Source organism: Typopeltis vanoorti, chromosome 2 (genome assembly GCF_054136105.1).
Source record: "Typopeltis vanoorti isolate ZY-2024b chromosome 2, IOZ_Tvanoo_1.0, whole genome shotgun sequence".
NCBI lineage: Eukaryota > Metazoa > Arthropoda > Arachnida > Uropygi > Thelyphonidae > Typopeltis > Typopeltis vanoorti.
This window is the reverse complement of record NC_143550.1, coordinates 147500300-147516563: the sequence shown is the minus strand read 5'-3', so window position 1 is coordinate 147516563 and position 16264 is coordinate 147500300. Positions and strand designations below refer to the sequence as shown.

The 16264-nt window shown below is 36.9% G+C and overlaps 1 long non-coding RNA gene across 2 annotated transcripts in view; it reads right to left on the bottom strand.

Moving 5' to 3' along the window:
* LOC150109514 (uncharacterized) overlaps window positions 1-16264 on the bottom strand; it is a 74833-nt gene that overhangs the window by 22410 nt on the left and 36159 nt on the right. The gene's annotated exons all lie outside the window — the stretch shown is intronic.

Genomic DNA, 16264 nt, shown 5'->3' with positions numbered 1-16264 from the left:
TTGGTTCTGATTTAGAACTAGATGAACTTTCCTGAATTAGAGCTAATTCATTAAATAACCTTTTAGATAATACTCTTAGTTGCAGAGTGCTGTGTTGTTTATGAATACCCTCTTGATCAGGTAATGAATGTATCTGTCAGAGGATATTACATGATGACAGTGACTCGAATCCTCTGCTTTGTCTATAGATTGTGTATGTGTGTGTGTGTTCTCTAATGTTTCAATGTTTTGTAGTGAAAACTAAGATTTTAGGAGGGGAATTCTGCTCTGTTTGAGACTAGTTAACTTGCCTTAAGTTGAAAAGTCTGTATGAATTTTCCTCCCATGATACGACAGGGATCAAAACTAAGTCATTCCATCCAGAAGTTATCATATTTGCTACACTGTGGAGGAATACTAGTTGCAGTGATTAATCATAAGTTTTTTTTTCTCTTGATTTTTTATATTGTTCCCTCACATGAGAAGCCAAACTAACAATTTATGAGACATTGGCTGGAAAGAGAGGAGAGTGGTTGTCAATCAACTGAACTGCTCTCTTTTGAACAGCAAGAATTTTTAGAGAAGTTTTAAAGGCAGTATTTCAAATTGGACTGATTTGGGATTTGTACAGAATAAGTACAAATCTTGTGCTTTCACTTGACATTTCCATAGCTTTTGATGTGTGGCATCAAAGTCTGCTAAATGAACTGCCATTCTTTGGTCTACCTACCATCCTTCTGTAATTGGATTGCCAGCTTCACCACTAATTTAGTAGTACCTCAGGGTTCTCTCCTGTCACCTATCATCCTCTTTCTCATTTACATAAATGACCTACTCTCAATCACACTAATCCTATCCACAGCTTTACTGATAATAGTACCCTCCATTCATCCTGCTCATTTGACAAATCATGCAGTGCACAGATATCCCAGCATCAAGATCATCTACAAATAATGCCTTAAACATTGACCTACATACTGTCCTTCAATGAGGCAAAGACAGTCTGGTCACATTCAGTGCCACCAAAACTGTCTTGACTTCTCTTGCAAAAGAAATCTCAGCTCACATTCCTTCCTTACCTTCAGTAATACACAAATCACCAGACAAGGTCGGATCTCTCTGCTTGGTCTAACATTCACCTCCAGTCTCTCCTGGCACAAACACATCACATCATAGCTTCTTCAGCATCCATAAAAATAGCATTCTCTTTTACTCAGGGTCGTGCTATTTTACACCCAACCAGTTCTTAAATATATACAAATCCCATGCTCGGAATACTGTTCACATTTGGGGTGGAGCGCCTAGAACTTTAAAAATTCTTGATGCTGTCCAGAGGGGAGAATTCAGCTTATAGACAGTCCCTCTTTTTCAGATTCACTTCATCTTCTGTCTCATAGATGCAGTGTTTTGGCTCTGTATCTATTTCTAAAGGTACTGTTCCACTGAAAAGTGACAAGCATTGTTCTTCCACTTTCTGTTGTACCTGTTAACCATCATAGCCATCTTAATAACAACAAATAATAATAATAATAAAAACAAACTTGTGCAGAGTAGGTGCCAAAGTAACTCTGAGATGTTCACTTTTACGTTATTTAATTATTTGCTACACAGCTGACTGTTCATCAAATAATTGCCATCCTTTTAGATCACATAAATAGCACTTCCCTTGCTAGCAATTATTCTCCACTGATGAAGTGTAACATGCTCTCATATTCTGCTTAATTGCACTTAACACCGCTTTCTTCTTATGATGGCAGAGATATTGTGATTCTCTGTTGGGAAAAAGGCAACAAACATCTTTCATAGTCATCTTTCGTGACTATGAAAACAAAAGCTGTTTACAAAAATTGCTTTGTGTGGTAATGTCATGCAGCAGTTTGTGTTGAAAATTATGCAGGTCATATATATATATATATATATAGGGTTTCTATAAAACATTGCTGGTGTTTTGTTTTTACTGCAAATCTTTTAAAACTAAATTGTGGATTTTATTTTTTATGTTAATTTCTCCCACTAAATGTAAACGCATATATCACTTTAGTCTATGAGTAGGCAAAGTATTAAATAATCCATAAACCCTTAAAGATCAGTCCCCCCCCCCCCGCTATACTGAGTAATGAAAATTATCTACCACCTGCTGACTTCAGGTGGTAGGTAATTGCAAGACAAAATCCTGAATGATGTGGTAGTTTTAATTATTCCTAATGAATTTAATAAAAAATGCAGTTAAGTGGTATTTGCATCCATGGCACTAGGCTGCCTGAAGGCCAATCAGGGGAACATTTTCTGAGCCTTTCCTCAGCCAGTTCTGTTCCAAAGTTAGCTAACTTTTGCATGACAAATAAGTTTTTCTCCTGGAAGCCAGTTTTTAATTCAAAAAATCCTTATGTTACAGACAATAATATTGTTAGGGTTTAAGGGCATAAAGTGGCATCAGTTATCTGCCATACTCTTTTTCCTGAAATACTTGGATTCACTGATAGCTCAGTTGCAGAAGGCTTGAGAGATGGTGATTGCCTGCCCACTGGCTTCAAAAAGTTAGGACTAAAGGAGCTCCAGCTCCTGTAGGGAATAAAAAGTGTTAGAAAATGCATTTTAGCATAGATTTAACATTTATTGATGGCTCATCTTTAGTATTTATGTATTCACTTGTAATATTTATCTGCTACTATCCTGCTAACAGTAGTGAAACTGAAGCATAGAGACAAAGCTCAAAATATTGCTTTATAGTAAGGTGTAGGTCTAGCATCTGAACAACTAGTCTAAAGGATAAACTTTCCTGGTTTACTTCTGGCGAGTTTCATGGGAATTAACTTCCATCACACTGGACTATTTTCAGCTCTGCCTGTGATACTGGACTCCGAAACAATTCCACATGTTATTCACTTCATCTCTCACGTTTAATTTGGCTAGCCAGTCTGTTGTGGGTAGATTTTCCTCAAACACAGCCATACTTGCACGTTTCACAAGAATTCTATGGTGAACTACTATATCTGCTCCAGTAAAATAATTATCCTTGTCATATTGTCTTATCACTTTTCTAGTAGTGCTGAAGTGAAAAAGATCAAATTACGATAATCTTTGCTCTGCCTGTGTTATTGGACTTGGAAACAATTCCACATGTTATTCACTTCATCTCTCACGTTCAATTTGGCTGGCCAGTCTGTTGTGGGTAGATTTTCCTCAAACACAGCCATACTTACACGTTTCACAAGAATTCTATGGTGAACTACTATATCTGCTCCAGTAAAATAATTATCCTTGTCATATTCCTTATCTTATGATTCATGGAATCTTCACAAAGGGTTACCAGTACCACGAAAGTTAAAAATTATTAGGCAAGACTTTTCCAGTAGCTGGAGAGTTTTGCCTAATTATTTTCCCTGATGCTTACTGGTGATCCTCATTACTGGTTCCTCCACTAAAGCACTGATTCAATTTCTGCTGACCTTGTGAATATTTTGGCTTCATACTGGAGACTTTGAAATATAAAAACTGAAAATACAAATTAAGAGAGTTCGTGTGCAGCCTGACATGAACTATTACAGAATTCTGAATTCCAAGAGGCACCACTTTATGTTATATGATGAAGTCAAGACACTATTTGGCTCTGTCAAGATAAAACCACTCAAAATTGCCTAAACACTGCTTATTGCATATATCACAAAGGTTACTATATTAAGAGACAGTGGCGCACCCAGGGGGGGTAAGGGGACCGTCCCCCCCCAGAAAAAAAGAAAAAGGGAAAAAAAAACTTTAAAGAAATTTTTCCAAAAATATTTTCCTAATTAAAATTCTTTTTTTTTTTAAATTTATGTTGTGTCGTGTTTTCTATTTCTATACTACTTATGAATTAGTGATCATTGCAAATGCTCAGTCTTAGGTCAGATGCAATGCGTAGCGTGTATTCTCAAATCGTCTACTCAACTCACCCCCCCCCCCAAGATTAAATCCTGAGTGCACTACTGTTAAGAAATAAATGTGCAAAATTAACTTTGAGGAACGTACTTTATTTTTTCAGCGGTATAGTCACTGTAATTCAAATAATAATAATAATAAATGCTAATAAAAAAATATTTTCATAATTACAGCTCGCATTAAAAGCGGGAGTGTTAAAACTGGTTCATAAAAAACATGATGCATGCAAATTAATTCTGTTCTTTGAAGGCGTGCAGTTAGTTCCATATATATATATATATATATATATATATATATATATATATATATATATATATATATATATGGAAGATATATAGATACAGATATACAGATATACAGATACCTTCATGCTTCCTCCCATCATTATCCCCCACAAAAATGTGGTATTATTTCCACTTTAGCCCACCGAGCCAAATCATTACTTACAGAAGAAACAGAAATTATAAATGAACTCAGTTTTCTTAAAAAAACGTTTATCAACAATGGCTTCTCTCCAAAGAAGATTGACAAATTTCTTTCCCCCAGGCACTCAACTACTGCTGAAGATCCCCCTCTCCCAAGAGCCTTCATCTCCTTACCTTACATCAGCTCTCTTTCACCAAAACTGGCTAACATTCTCAAGAAATTTAACTTCAAAACGTGCTACACTACGCTTCCAAAACTTCGTTCATTACTTTGCCAATATAAACAGAAACATCTTCCTACTCAGTTTCCAGGAGTCTACAAGATTTTATGTGATTGCGGAAAGCCATATTATGGACAGACTGCTAAATCCATCCTTCTACGTTTGGATGAACACCGTAGAGATATCTCCTATAACAGGACTAGAGCTAGCGCTCTCTCTAGCCACGTTCTCTTTTCTGCTAACTCAGACGAAGGCCGCCAGCACATTGTAAACTGGACTCAAACTGCTAATATCCATGTGTGCTACGATGAACTGGAAAGAAAGATTGTTGAATCAAGAGAAATTTCTCTAGATTCCTCTCATATCAATAACAGCCTAAGTTACAATCTCTCGGACGCACACGTTGCTTCTGTTCAGTACTGGCGCACTCGCGACAGCGCGTAGTATTCGTTTGTATGGAACTCATACTTGCATTTTTTCAAACATGCTACTGTTTTTCACTTGTTCTGTTAGTACAATGTTAAGTCTCTGTAGTTTTTTATATACTTCTTTGAGTATGATACCTGATGATGTTCTTGTAACGAAACTAGTAGTATATTGTTAAATATATCTTGCCATCTTTTCTCTCGGTAATAGTCATTAAACTTATTTTATATATATATATATATATATATATATATATATATTTTTTTTTTTTTTTTTTTTTTTTTTACAAGGAGATAATAAGGGTAGGCATTTAGAGGTAAATACAGCTAGACAGCGTCTATAACCACCAGCAAGAAATTTGAATTTTTCCGTATTTGGGCTTTCTAGTCATTAAATCTAAATGCCCGTCCTTATTCCTTTCTTAAAAAATACGAAATTGATTGCACATTTTATAGTTTTTATTAAACCACATTTTCCATGAAACCAATTTCAACATGCTCGCTTTTCATACGAACCGTGATCGTAAAAAATACCCATACTTTCTTTATTATTTATGAAAGTCGTTATTCTTTTAAATTAAGTTCCGTCAGTAGATGGCGCTGCTATTTCACGGACTTCGAATTGAGCAATTTTATACCTATCATTATTTACTGCGATATATGTTATTTTATTATATAATAAAAGAACATGTCATTTGCGGATGTGAAACTATTTTTCAGTAAGTAACGAATCTCGAAAGTTTATGTAAAAACCAATAAACACTGACATTTCCAAATTTCGTGCTCTCAAAATTTGAGTTTCTTTTATCTGTTGTGCCATGTCCTCTGGTCGCCTTTGCTTCAAAGCAAGCTTGGCCAGAAAACGTCATAAGACGTCCCATTATTGCAATAACATTTAGCAGCCTGGTTGGGAAAATCTCTGCTCTTCAAATAAAAGTTTTTGCTACGAATCCCACTGCGGCACGGATATTTTTAAACGTCTTCAGGTCGTAGAAGAAAATCATTTACCACCAAAAGGGGGTGTCAAAACCTCCCCGACCCGCGCTTACTAGTCTTGAATAAAATAATATTCTTTTATTGCAGATGTCAATAAACGTTTGTTGTGATATGAATTTTTTTTTATATAAAAAATGTCAATTTAGTAATAAGCTTTAAATGAAATGGTTCAATAAGAAGCAAAATAATACTTGTGGCAGAGCAATAAATTGGGGCTTTTCCCTGCGATCTGTGTTCTTCCAGATGTTAACATATTCCATGTTATTAACAAAATCAACGGATATCTTATGAACTCATTTTCGAATTCTTCTTTCTAATTCGTGAGATGACAAGTTGAGTTCCCCCCCCCCATGTGCAAATCTTTGCCATTTCTGTCATCTCAGAAGTTTGATAATTGTTACTTTCCTTCAAAGACTGCGGCAAAGTTCTTTTTGTTCTACCTCTTGATCGTCTTCCTCCAATGATTCCATTCAGTACCGTCGACAGCGTGTAGCATAAACGCAGCTTGTCTCACGGCGCCGCTTAATTAAGGGCGCTCGTTCAGCCGTATTAGGGCAACAAGATATTTTGCATCTGATGTGGATGCAATAGATTCATTTGAAGAATTAAAAATTTTCTCAAAAATACAAGAGAAAAGTGATCCTCACTAAATTTTAACATATATATATATATATATATAAAACCAAAATCTTGTAGAAATTTATCCCAACGTAACCACCACCCTAGGGATATTGTTAACAATGTCTTATAATCGATCAGGGGCGATATTTAATTGTTTGCCTCAGGACGCGATCTAATTCGGCGACGGCCCAGAACTTGCCTTTAGTCAAAATATGTGTGTATTCCTTGAGTTTTAGAAACGAGATTCAAACCAGTTTTTAACATCCTTATTTTCTTTTTGTAAACAGCTGTAAGAACACACTGAAAACGGAAGCTTTGAGCAGAAGATTGAAAAATATTAAGCACAGTTGTGCTTTCGACTAATCTAAAATGAGGGGGGGGGGAATTACGTTTCTACTGCCCATAGCATCATGTGGAAGTAGAAACACAACCATGAGAAATAAAACACAGATCATTCTTGATCACCCTTCGTTTTCACTTCCACCCTTCACAGAAACATTATGTACCATTCATCTTAAAATCAGTCCTAGCTTTATTTAAATTAAGGGGATATTAAATCCCACATTGTTTTAAAACCGAATAAGAAACTCAAAGGTTGGAAACAGTTTCATGCCGAATATAGTATAGTAAACTATAAAAATATCGGCGATTACTAGCGTGAGCTAATGCAAGTAGTCCTAGTACGTAGTACAATACCGGGCAACTCGCAGCGAAGGTGGTAAAGTTCTGATCGCTATTCTTGGTATTTTCCATAATGTAAAAACACATTTCCTAGGAAATGTATGCTGTTATTACATTATGGCAGGAGGTCACTACCCAGACCGGATTCAGTCTTTTTTGAGGCTTCATCAGTGAGTAGCTAGACCAAATTAATACCAAAGGGTATAGCGAAAAGAACTTATATACTCTGCTATACGAGTTGTCAAACAGGTGCACCCATTAAGTTACTTAAAATATAAAGAGCCAATAGGCTTCATTTCAGCGATATAAACATTATTTAAATTAAGGGGATATTAAATCCCACATTGTTTTAAAACCGAATAAGAAACTCAAAGATTGGATATCCCCTTAATTTAAATAATGTTTATATCCCCGAAATGAAGCCTATTGGCTCTTTATATTTTGAGTCCTAGTTTTATTTATTTCATATTTATTTATTTCATAGAGGCAAACTGTATTAAACAATGAAGAATCACAATCGTTGGTTCAACAGCAAATGTCTCAGTTAGGATGCTTTCCATTGTTGATAGGAAAGCTGAAATTCACTTTCACAACAAAAGAACCAATACAATGGTGGGTTCTTTCGCTGAGATTACAAAGTGAACACCACATTTACCAAGATTAGTTCTTTAGTCGGAAGATAGAACGCTGCGTCTTCGATAAGTATATTTGCGATGTCACAAGTGAATTTACAGAAGTTGACAAAAAGAGGAAAAGATCAGATCGATGTTAAATTGGTAACTTGCATGCGAATGAATGGTGTTACGAGCGGCGAGTGTAAAATGCAATACAAAGCTAATTTTATATGTTATTCTTAATGACAGTGTTTATTTATTCATCTAGTTTTTATTTTCCCTTTGATGGAGGAAATTCAACATTGGTTTCAGAATGGGTTTTCTTTTATTATTATCATTTTCAGGTATTTGGTTTTGTTTTTGTTGGTTTCAAGGTGATCATTCTCATTCGTTGAGAAGCCCAAAATGTGATGAACGATGGGCGTGTTGGCTTTTAACTGAAGGGTACCTTGCTGTAGTCGAACTCTCATCGTTAGGAGTTGGAGGATACGGTGATTGTTCCTACACAACGTCTTGCGTAGTTGAAATGCTGCGCGTCCATCCAGAAGGGGTTCGTCACAGTGTTACAGGCCATGTAGAGCCGCTCTTCTGAGCTGGCAGCCACGAGCCAATTAGTTACGTAAATTAGGTTAAGTTGAGTAGTGATCAGCACAACCGGATCCGAACGATGGGGTGGGGCCACCAGCGCAGCATATGCTTGCCCGTTAGGAGGGGGAGGAAACGGTAACACTCATTGTTCGTGCTGGTGTCCTTCCGAAAGGGAAATCTCGTCTAAAGATCCGGTTGAATAATGAATTCTTTTCCTTTTTTTATATAGGTAACAGAGAGAGAGATTTGTTGTAAAACATGGAAGAGTTTCAACTGCCTAATTCAGAAGATTCTACTCAAGTACAAAAGGCGATATTTTTGTAGCTGCTTTCAGAATGCAAGTCTTCATAAAGCAGTTGGATGATTGACCGTCTATTGTGTCCTTCTACCGGACAAGACTTAATTTCATTTTTACTCGTGACGGGATGATTGTTTATAGAGGTTTCCTTCATTGTGAGTTAACCGATCTCATACGGAGATAGCAGGTTTTTTCTCCCGGAAACTCGGGTTTTTAATCCCGCTGTCGAAGTATGTCTTAATTGCTGTAACCGAAGATGTAGAAGCAATAAAATTATTTTTCTTGAAACATCTAGTATCTGTAATATTTGTGTGTGTGTGTGTGTGTTTGACTCTTTTGCCCCTCAGAATGCCCTAGAAATCTTTTTAGAATTGATCCAGTGACAACTTGATATTTAAAACATAACTTTAAATGAAATTTCACATCATTTATCCATCTAGGGTACTAGAACAAATAATTTTGCCAACTCTCTCACTGCATTACAAATAATTCGACGTTATTCGAGCAAATAAAACAAATAATCGAATTTATAAGTTTATCACTGTAGCTTTTGTTTATCATGTGGATTATTCTCAATTTTCGGAAAGGTACAAATTTATCAACTTTATACTTTTCCTTTGTCAATTTAATATATACATCGGCTGGGTTGATAAGAGGCTAAGTTACTTGTGTGGGTGTGTGTTACACATAATTAAAAGTGTAGAAATGGTGCTCTCCGATTTACGGGAAAGGCAAAAACAGATTTTCTGCATGATCAAGAACAGAAGCAGATTTCTGCTTGAGCTTGTAAAAGACGATTTCCTCCAATTAGCAAATGAATAATTATTCTGGTGACACTTGTGCCTAGGAAGAAAGTCCTAATGTATGATGTAAGGCAGTGTTTCTCAACCTTTTTTGGATCATGCCCCACCTCAACGTCTCAAAGACTTTGATGCCCCCCCCCAGCATAATAGTCAGCCAAGTTCTGAAAAAGCATAATATAAACATGTACATTTTCTAATTTCCCCCCCAAATATTCAAATTGCCCCCTGTGGGGCGTATACGCTCCACGTTGAGAAACACCGATGTAAGGAGACAATAATTATAGAGGCTAGGGTCTAGGAGATTTAGTTCTCTTTGTGTGGGCGACATATTTGCGAATCCTTCCGCCTACACCTTGTCAACTCTTTAGCTGACTTTTCCATCGCTAACCATGAAAAGTATTAAATAATTGCAGTATTAGTGAAAATCAAAAAGCTTCACATTAAATTTATATGGAATCCATTACTTAATGCAGTCTATCATCCAGTGATTAAATTCTAAACAAATAAGGTCCTGAGCCCTTAAAGTAAGGATCATAAATGTGAGGCTATTGCTAGATTGTCGCAACATTTTTTAATATAATTTATTTATTTAAGTTAAGGGATATTACGTCCCAAATTGTTTCTTAGCCGAATAAGAAACTCAAAGAGTTTCATGCCGAATATACAAACTATATAAAGTTCGGCGATTCCAAGCGTAAGCAAATACCTGGATAGTGCAGTATCTGACCCATTTAGTAGTGCAAACTGAGGCAACTCATAGTAAGCTCCGTCTGTGTTGCTTGGAGTCTGACCACAGCAGACGTGTTTAGTGGAGCTCCTCGTTTTGAGTGTTTAGTGCTTTCTATAATAAGTGGGTGCGGCGTAAGCCGATTATATATGCTAACGCCTCGCGATCGCTAATCGCATCCTTCCTGGAAAGATGCCTAATGTCGCGGGTACATGGTATGGCCGCTGCTAATGAGAAGTTCGGCCAAATAAACGGTCAGAAGAAAACTTCATTGGAAAAACCTACAAGCCCTTCCATGGAAACCAACATGGATATCTTGTCATCTATAAACCTACTGAAGAGCTAGATTGGACTAAAGCCTACATACTACAGTGCGACCTAAATGGCGCCCCATACACCGAGGAAGACATAATTAAAAGCCTCAAAACCAAGGTAAGAGGCTCCAATGTTTGGCACCTCGGTGTCCTCAAATTTAATTATATTTTTGTTATTAGTTTTAAGTCCATTACTGTAAAAGAGTCATTTGTAAATCTTAAAGAACTAGATGTCTGTAAACTAAAATGTAAAATTATACCCATTGCCAAAAATCGTAAAATTGATATTATCATACACTGGTTACCCCCCAAATCCCAAACAGACTTGTGTCGATGCACTTTGAGAAATTTGGAAAAATCAAGTGCATTGAACAAGTAACCAGTAACACCAGGGACAAAGAGTGGGCACATGTCCTTTCTAATAAAAGAAAGGTAACCATCACACTGAATGAAGGGATCAAAACAGAAGAAATACCTTATGTTATAAAGGTACAAAAAATGTCGGGATTAGTCATCATCCCAGGACGTCCCCTGCATGCTTTTGGTGCAGAAAGATTGGCCATTTAAGAAAAGACTGCAATGCATCGAAATGTGAGCAGTGTAATCGAATTGGCCATAACATGAAAGAATGTCCTGGGCAGACATACGCTTCCATGTTAGCAAAACGAACGGCCGTGGACCAGCCAAACATACAAAATGAGCTAGAAAAAGCAGACGATGTTCAAGATAATAGCGCCTGCTTAGAACTAAACCAGGAAAATACCTCCGAAAATAGCAAAAAAAGTACCACCAAAATCTAGCAAGCTGCAAGAAGAGGGAACACCCTGTGCAACTTCTGAAGAAGATAGAGAGGACATCGCAGAAAATAAGGAAAATACTGAAAAGGATGAAGATAAAGTGCAAAAAGAGGAACCACCTTGCATATCCTCTCAGAAACAAAACTGTAGAGAGGACATTGCAGAAAAAAAAAAAGAACATGTCAAGAAGAATGATGAAAAGCAGCCTACAAGTCCGGAAAATCTGAGGGAAAACAAAAAAAGCCCAAATGCATTCACCCCAGTGAGAAGGAACAAAATGAAATTTACGCCTAGCGTAAAAGGAAAAAGAGATAAAGATAAAGTAAAATCTCAGAGAGGAAAGATCTGCTAATGTCAAAAAAAAAAAAATGAATAAACCAATCAATATAGTGAGCATTAATTGCAATGGGTTAAACAGCAAGAAGTCACAGAAATTATTAAGAAACACGATACATCAGAACAACACAGACATTGTAATGCTACAAGACACAAGACTACATACAGACTCAGAAACAGAAAGAAAATTTCACAGAAGCCTACAGTCTCATTGCTACATCGTTGGCGAGCCAGCACAAGGTAATGGGATTGCTGGTTTATCAACACTCATCAGAAAAAGAAGCAACATACAAATAATATCACACAGCACCATAATAGAACACAGAGCGCTCGAGGTTGAAATAGCCTGGGGAGACCAAATAGTATCGTTAATCAACATATACGGCCCAACTGAACACAACTACAAAAAACATTTCTGGGATACACTTGAAAATAAAATGATAAACATAAAAAATATCATAGCCGCCGGTGATATGAACTCCATATAAAATGACAAATTAGACAGAGAAATTAAAAACATTTTTAAAAAAATTACTTCAAAAAAAAAAAAAAAAAATCAGCTAACGCCTTTTTATTCCCGTATATACGGGAGTAGGCGAGGCCATTTAGCCCTATCTAACTTTTGGAGGCTGAGTGGGCAGTTCAATCTCCACTGGTACCCAATCAGAGACAGATGGCCCAAGGCTATCACTAATTAAGCGGTACGCAGTGAAGAGAGACGGCTCAAATGTGCCGCCATCTCGTGGTCTCTAACCCTAACATTTAATGTCTGAAATAATGTGGGTTCTACGGTCGATTTTCTTGAATTTACAGGACGAAAAACCCGAGTTTCCGGGAGGAAAAACCTGCTTGCCCGTGCCAGAGATCGACTAACTCGGGAACCGGTCGAAAAAAGGCTTAGAAAAATTTCCTCTAGTCGCCGACTAGACTCGAAACCAAGACTTCCTTCGTGCGGCCTAGCGCGGTGGTGTGCAAACGCCACATCCACCGAGCTACACGGGCTTAAAAAAAAAAAAAAAAAAAAAAAAAAAAAAAAAAAAAAGCGACATTTAATAAAATAACATACGAGGGGAAAGAAATCGAAAAAAATTACTTCACACACATAATTCAGCGATGTCTTATAAATGACACATTTCGCATACTATATCCTACACGGAGGGAATATACATACTTTTCTCCCACCAATACCTCGCAGCTAGACAGAATATACATAAGCCAGCATCTGAAGTAAAGGAAGTTTGCCACGCACCACTAACTTTTAGTGACCACCATTTGGTCAAGTTCAAACTGTCCCGTGAGACCTTAGACAGCAACGCATACACAAACAGAAATTACCCGCTATGGAAATTAAATAACACCATTATTAACAGAGATAAATTTGCATCGGAAATTAAACAAATACTACATGATATAAAAAAAAATAACAAATTCAATGGAGGCATGGAACAAATTAAAAATGCAAGTAAAAAAAGCCGCCATAAAGATAAGGAAAAAAAAAATGCAACACAAACAAAGAAAAACTAAACATAATCAAAGAACTAATATAGAGATACAACACAGACAGAAAACACTCCCAGAAAATAAAATAGCAATTAAAGCATACAAAGCGAAACTGATACAAATTGAAAAAAAGAGGGTGAAGGGGCCTGGGTTCGCGCTAGAATGAAAATAATGGAACAAGATGAAGGAAGAACTAAAGCTGCGTGGCTCTTTGAAGAACAAAAAAAAAAAAAAAAAAAAAAAGCGACATTTAATAAAATAACATACGAGGGGAAAGAAATCGAAGGAGATGCATCGATTCTTCCACTCACAGTACACAAATGCATTCTCTGAAAAAGAATATGATGAAACAGAAACACAACACTTCTTGAAACAACTACCAAGCCTCACAGACCAACAACGAAGAGGCACAATGGAGAAGAATCACACTTCTCAATATGGACCAAAAAAATTTAACTAAAATTATTTCTGAAAGAGTGCACAGACACATACACAAGATCATATCCAAATCCCAAACCTGCGGAATAAAAGGCCGAAAACTAGAGGATACTATCCTACAAATTCGATGTACAGTATATACGAGCACTACCAGGCAACACAACAGCCATGCCTACTCTCGACATTGAAAAGGCCTTTGACTCAGTAAATCATCTTTACTTAAATGAAGTCATCAAAGCCGCAGAGTTTGGGAAAAAATTTCAAAATCTGATCTCAAATATCTACACCACAGCAGAGTCACGCCTGATTATAAACAAAAAACTGTCTGCGCCGGTCAAACTTAAATGCTCGGTCAGACAGGGAGACAGCCTCTCCAGAACCGGTTTTACAAGAAATATCAAAACATCCTGGCATAGCGGGCACTCACATAGGAGGTGAAGGAAAAACAAAAGTGCTCGCTTACGCCGACGATGTGACACTAACCGTAACTAGCGCCGAGTCCTTCACACTCGCTTACAACATAGTTAAAAAATTTGAAACAGCATCAGCACTTAAAGTAAACTTGCAAAAATGCCATGCGATGTTCTTCGGCAGGTGGGCAAACAGGCCACCCATGCCGAACGGCATAAAATTAAACGACCACTTACCACTTCTGGGGATCATCATAGGGGAACAAATCCAACACAACACACAATGGGAGCTTGCACATAAAAATAATCAATACGATTACAGAGATGTGACATAGACAAGTATCACTACGAAGTAAAGCTAAAATTTGCAATCAATACTTACTCTCAAAGATATGGTACCTCATAAACAACTTCAACTATAACGGTAAAGAAGTAGACAGAATACACAGAAAGTGCGCAAAATTCATCTGGGGATCCCGATAAGAGCCCATTAGAGGATCCACAATATTCCACGACATTGAGGCTGGAGCACTTGGCTTAATAAACGTCCACCTAAAAACTGTACGTGCGAGAGCGAAAATCATGGAGAGAGTTTACACAGAGAAAAAAGTGTGGAACACATATATATACTATACTATATGCAGAAGATAATGCCCGACAAAGTAATATGTTCCCTTCCGCATTCGAGTGGTAAAACATCAAAAATGTTCCACGAGATCGCGGAAAGTTACAACTTTATTAATAAATACATAGGGATAAACCAATTTCTGAAGATGAGACCTAAAGCTGCACACATACCTCCCAAATATGGAATACTTTTCAAACACTCATAAAACACAAAGAACCCATAACAGAACACACATTATTCTGGTTAAAAGAAGGTACCATTAACACAACTAAAGCAATCATCATCATAACAACCATGTACTCGATATGGGCATACAGATGCGACAAAATTTATGGAAGGGAAACAGGACCAGACATACTCAGGAAAATACACAACATATTAAAAGACACAATCACAGATACCATAAACAGAAACAAAATAACCAAACACCAATGGCGGCAAATGGGTGTCATCTCATAATTTGAAGAACAACTGCAGATCATAGAAATAAAAGACCTACCATAAATACAAAACTTAAAACAAAACCATATAAAACTTCTTGTAGAATGCGAAGAAATAAAATAAATATACATAAACAAAAGAAACACATATAATATACTTTCTCATTAAGCTGTATAACTACCTATATACTAATTGCATTATACTATAATTGGTTGTAGCCTTGTGGAGATTGTAATAATGGAGATTGTAGTTTAGTTTTATGTTTCAAAGACTTTGATGCCCTTCCCCCTAGCATAATAGTCAGCCAAGTTCTGAAAAAGTATAATATAAACATGTACATAGTCAATCTCTGGCACAGGCTAGGGGGTTTTTTCTCCCGGAAACTCAAGAAAATCGACCTTCAAACCCACACTATTTTCAGACATTAAAAATATTGTGTTAGGGTTAGGGACCATGAGATGGCGGCACTAGCTTGCCGCCTTCTTCACTGCATACCGATGAATCAGTGATAGCCTTGGGCCAGCTATCTCTCTGATTGGTTACCAGTGGAGATTGAATTGCTAACTCAGTCTCCGAAAGTTAGATAGGGTAAGCGGCCCCTGCCTACTCCCTATACGGGAACAAATAGGCGTTAGCTGATGATTTTTGATTAACTTCTAACATATTAAAAGATAATTCAATTTAAGATAGACAAGCATATGGGTTTAGTCATATCAGTAAATCAAATTTGAAATATAACTAGTGAAATATACAGGAAAGTGCACAAAAATGTCGGGGCTTATCTCCTCTCTCTTCGTGACTTAAATATTTCTCTTGTTCTGTGCAGGAATTCGTTTGCTCTAGGTAACGTCAAAATTTGTTTTTGCAAAGATTCTGAAAGGCTAGAAAGCCTAGATAACGCATCCATCATTATTCCTAAATAGTTTATGAAGTATTTCTTCAAGTTTACCGGCTAGCCCTTGAAATGTGGCTCTTTCTTTACTATCTCGATTTCCATCATGAGCTGCATGTGTAAAGAAACTGTGCAATGATGTATAGGAAATCTATGCTAAGTGAATATTCTGATGTGAAAAACTTGCACTAGGGTCTGTACCCTCTGTACAT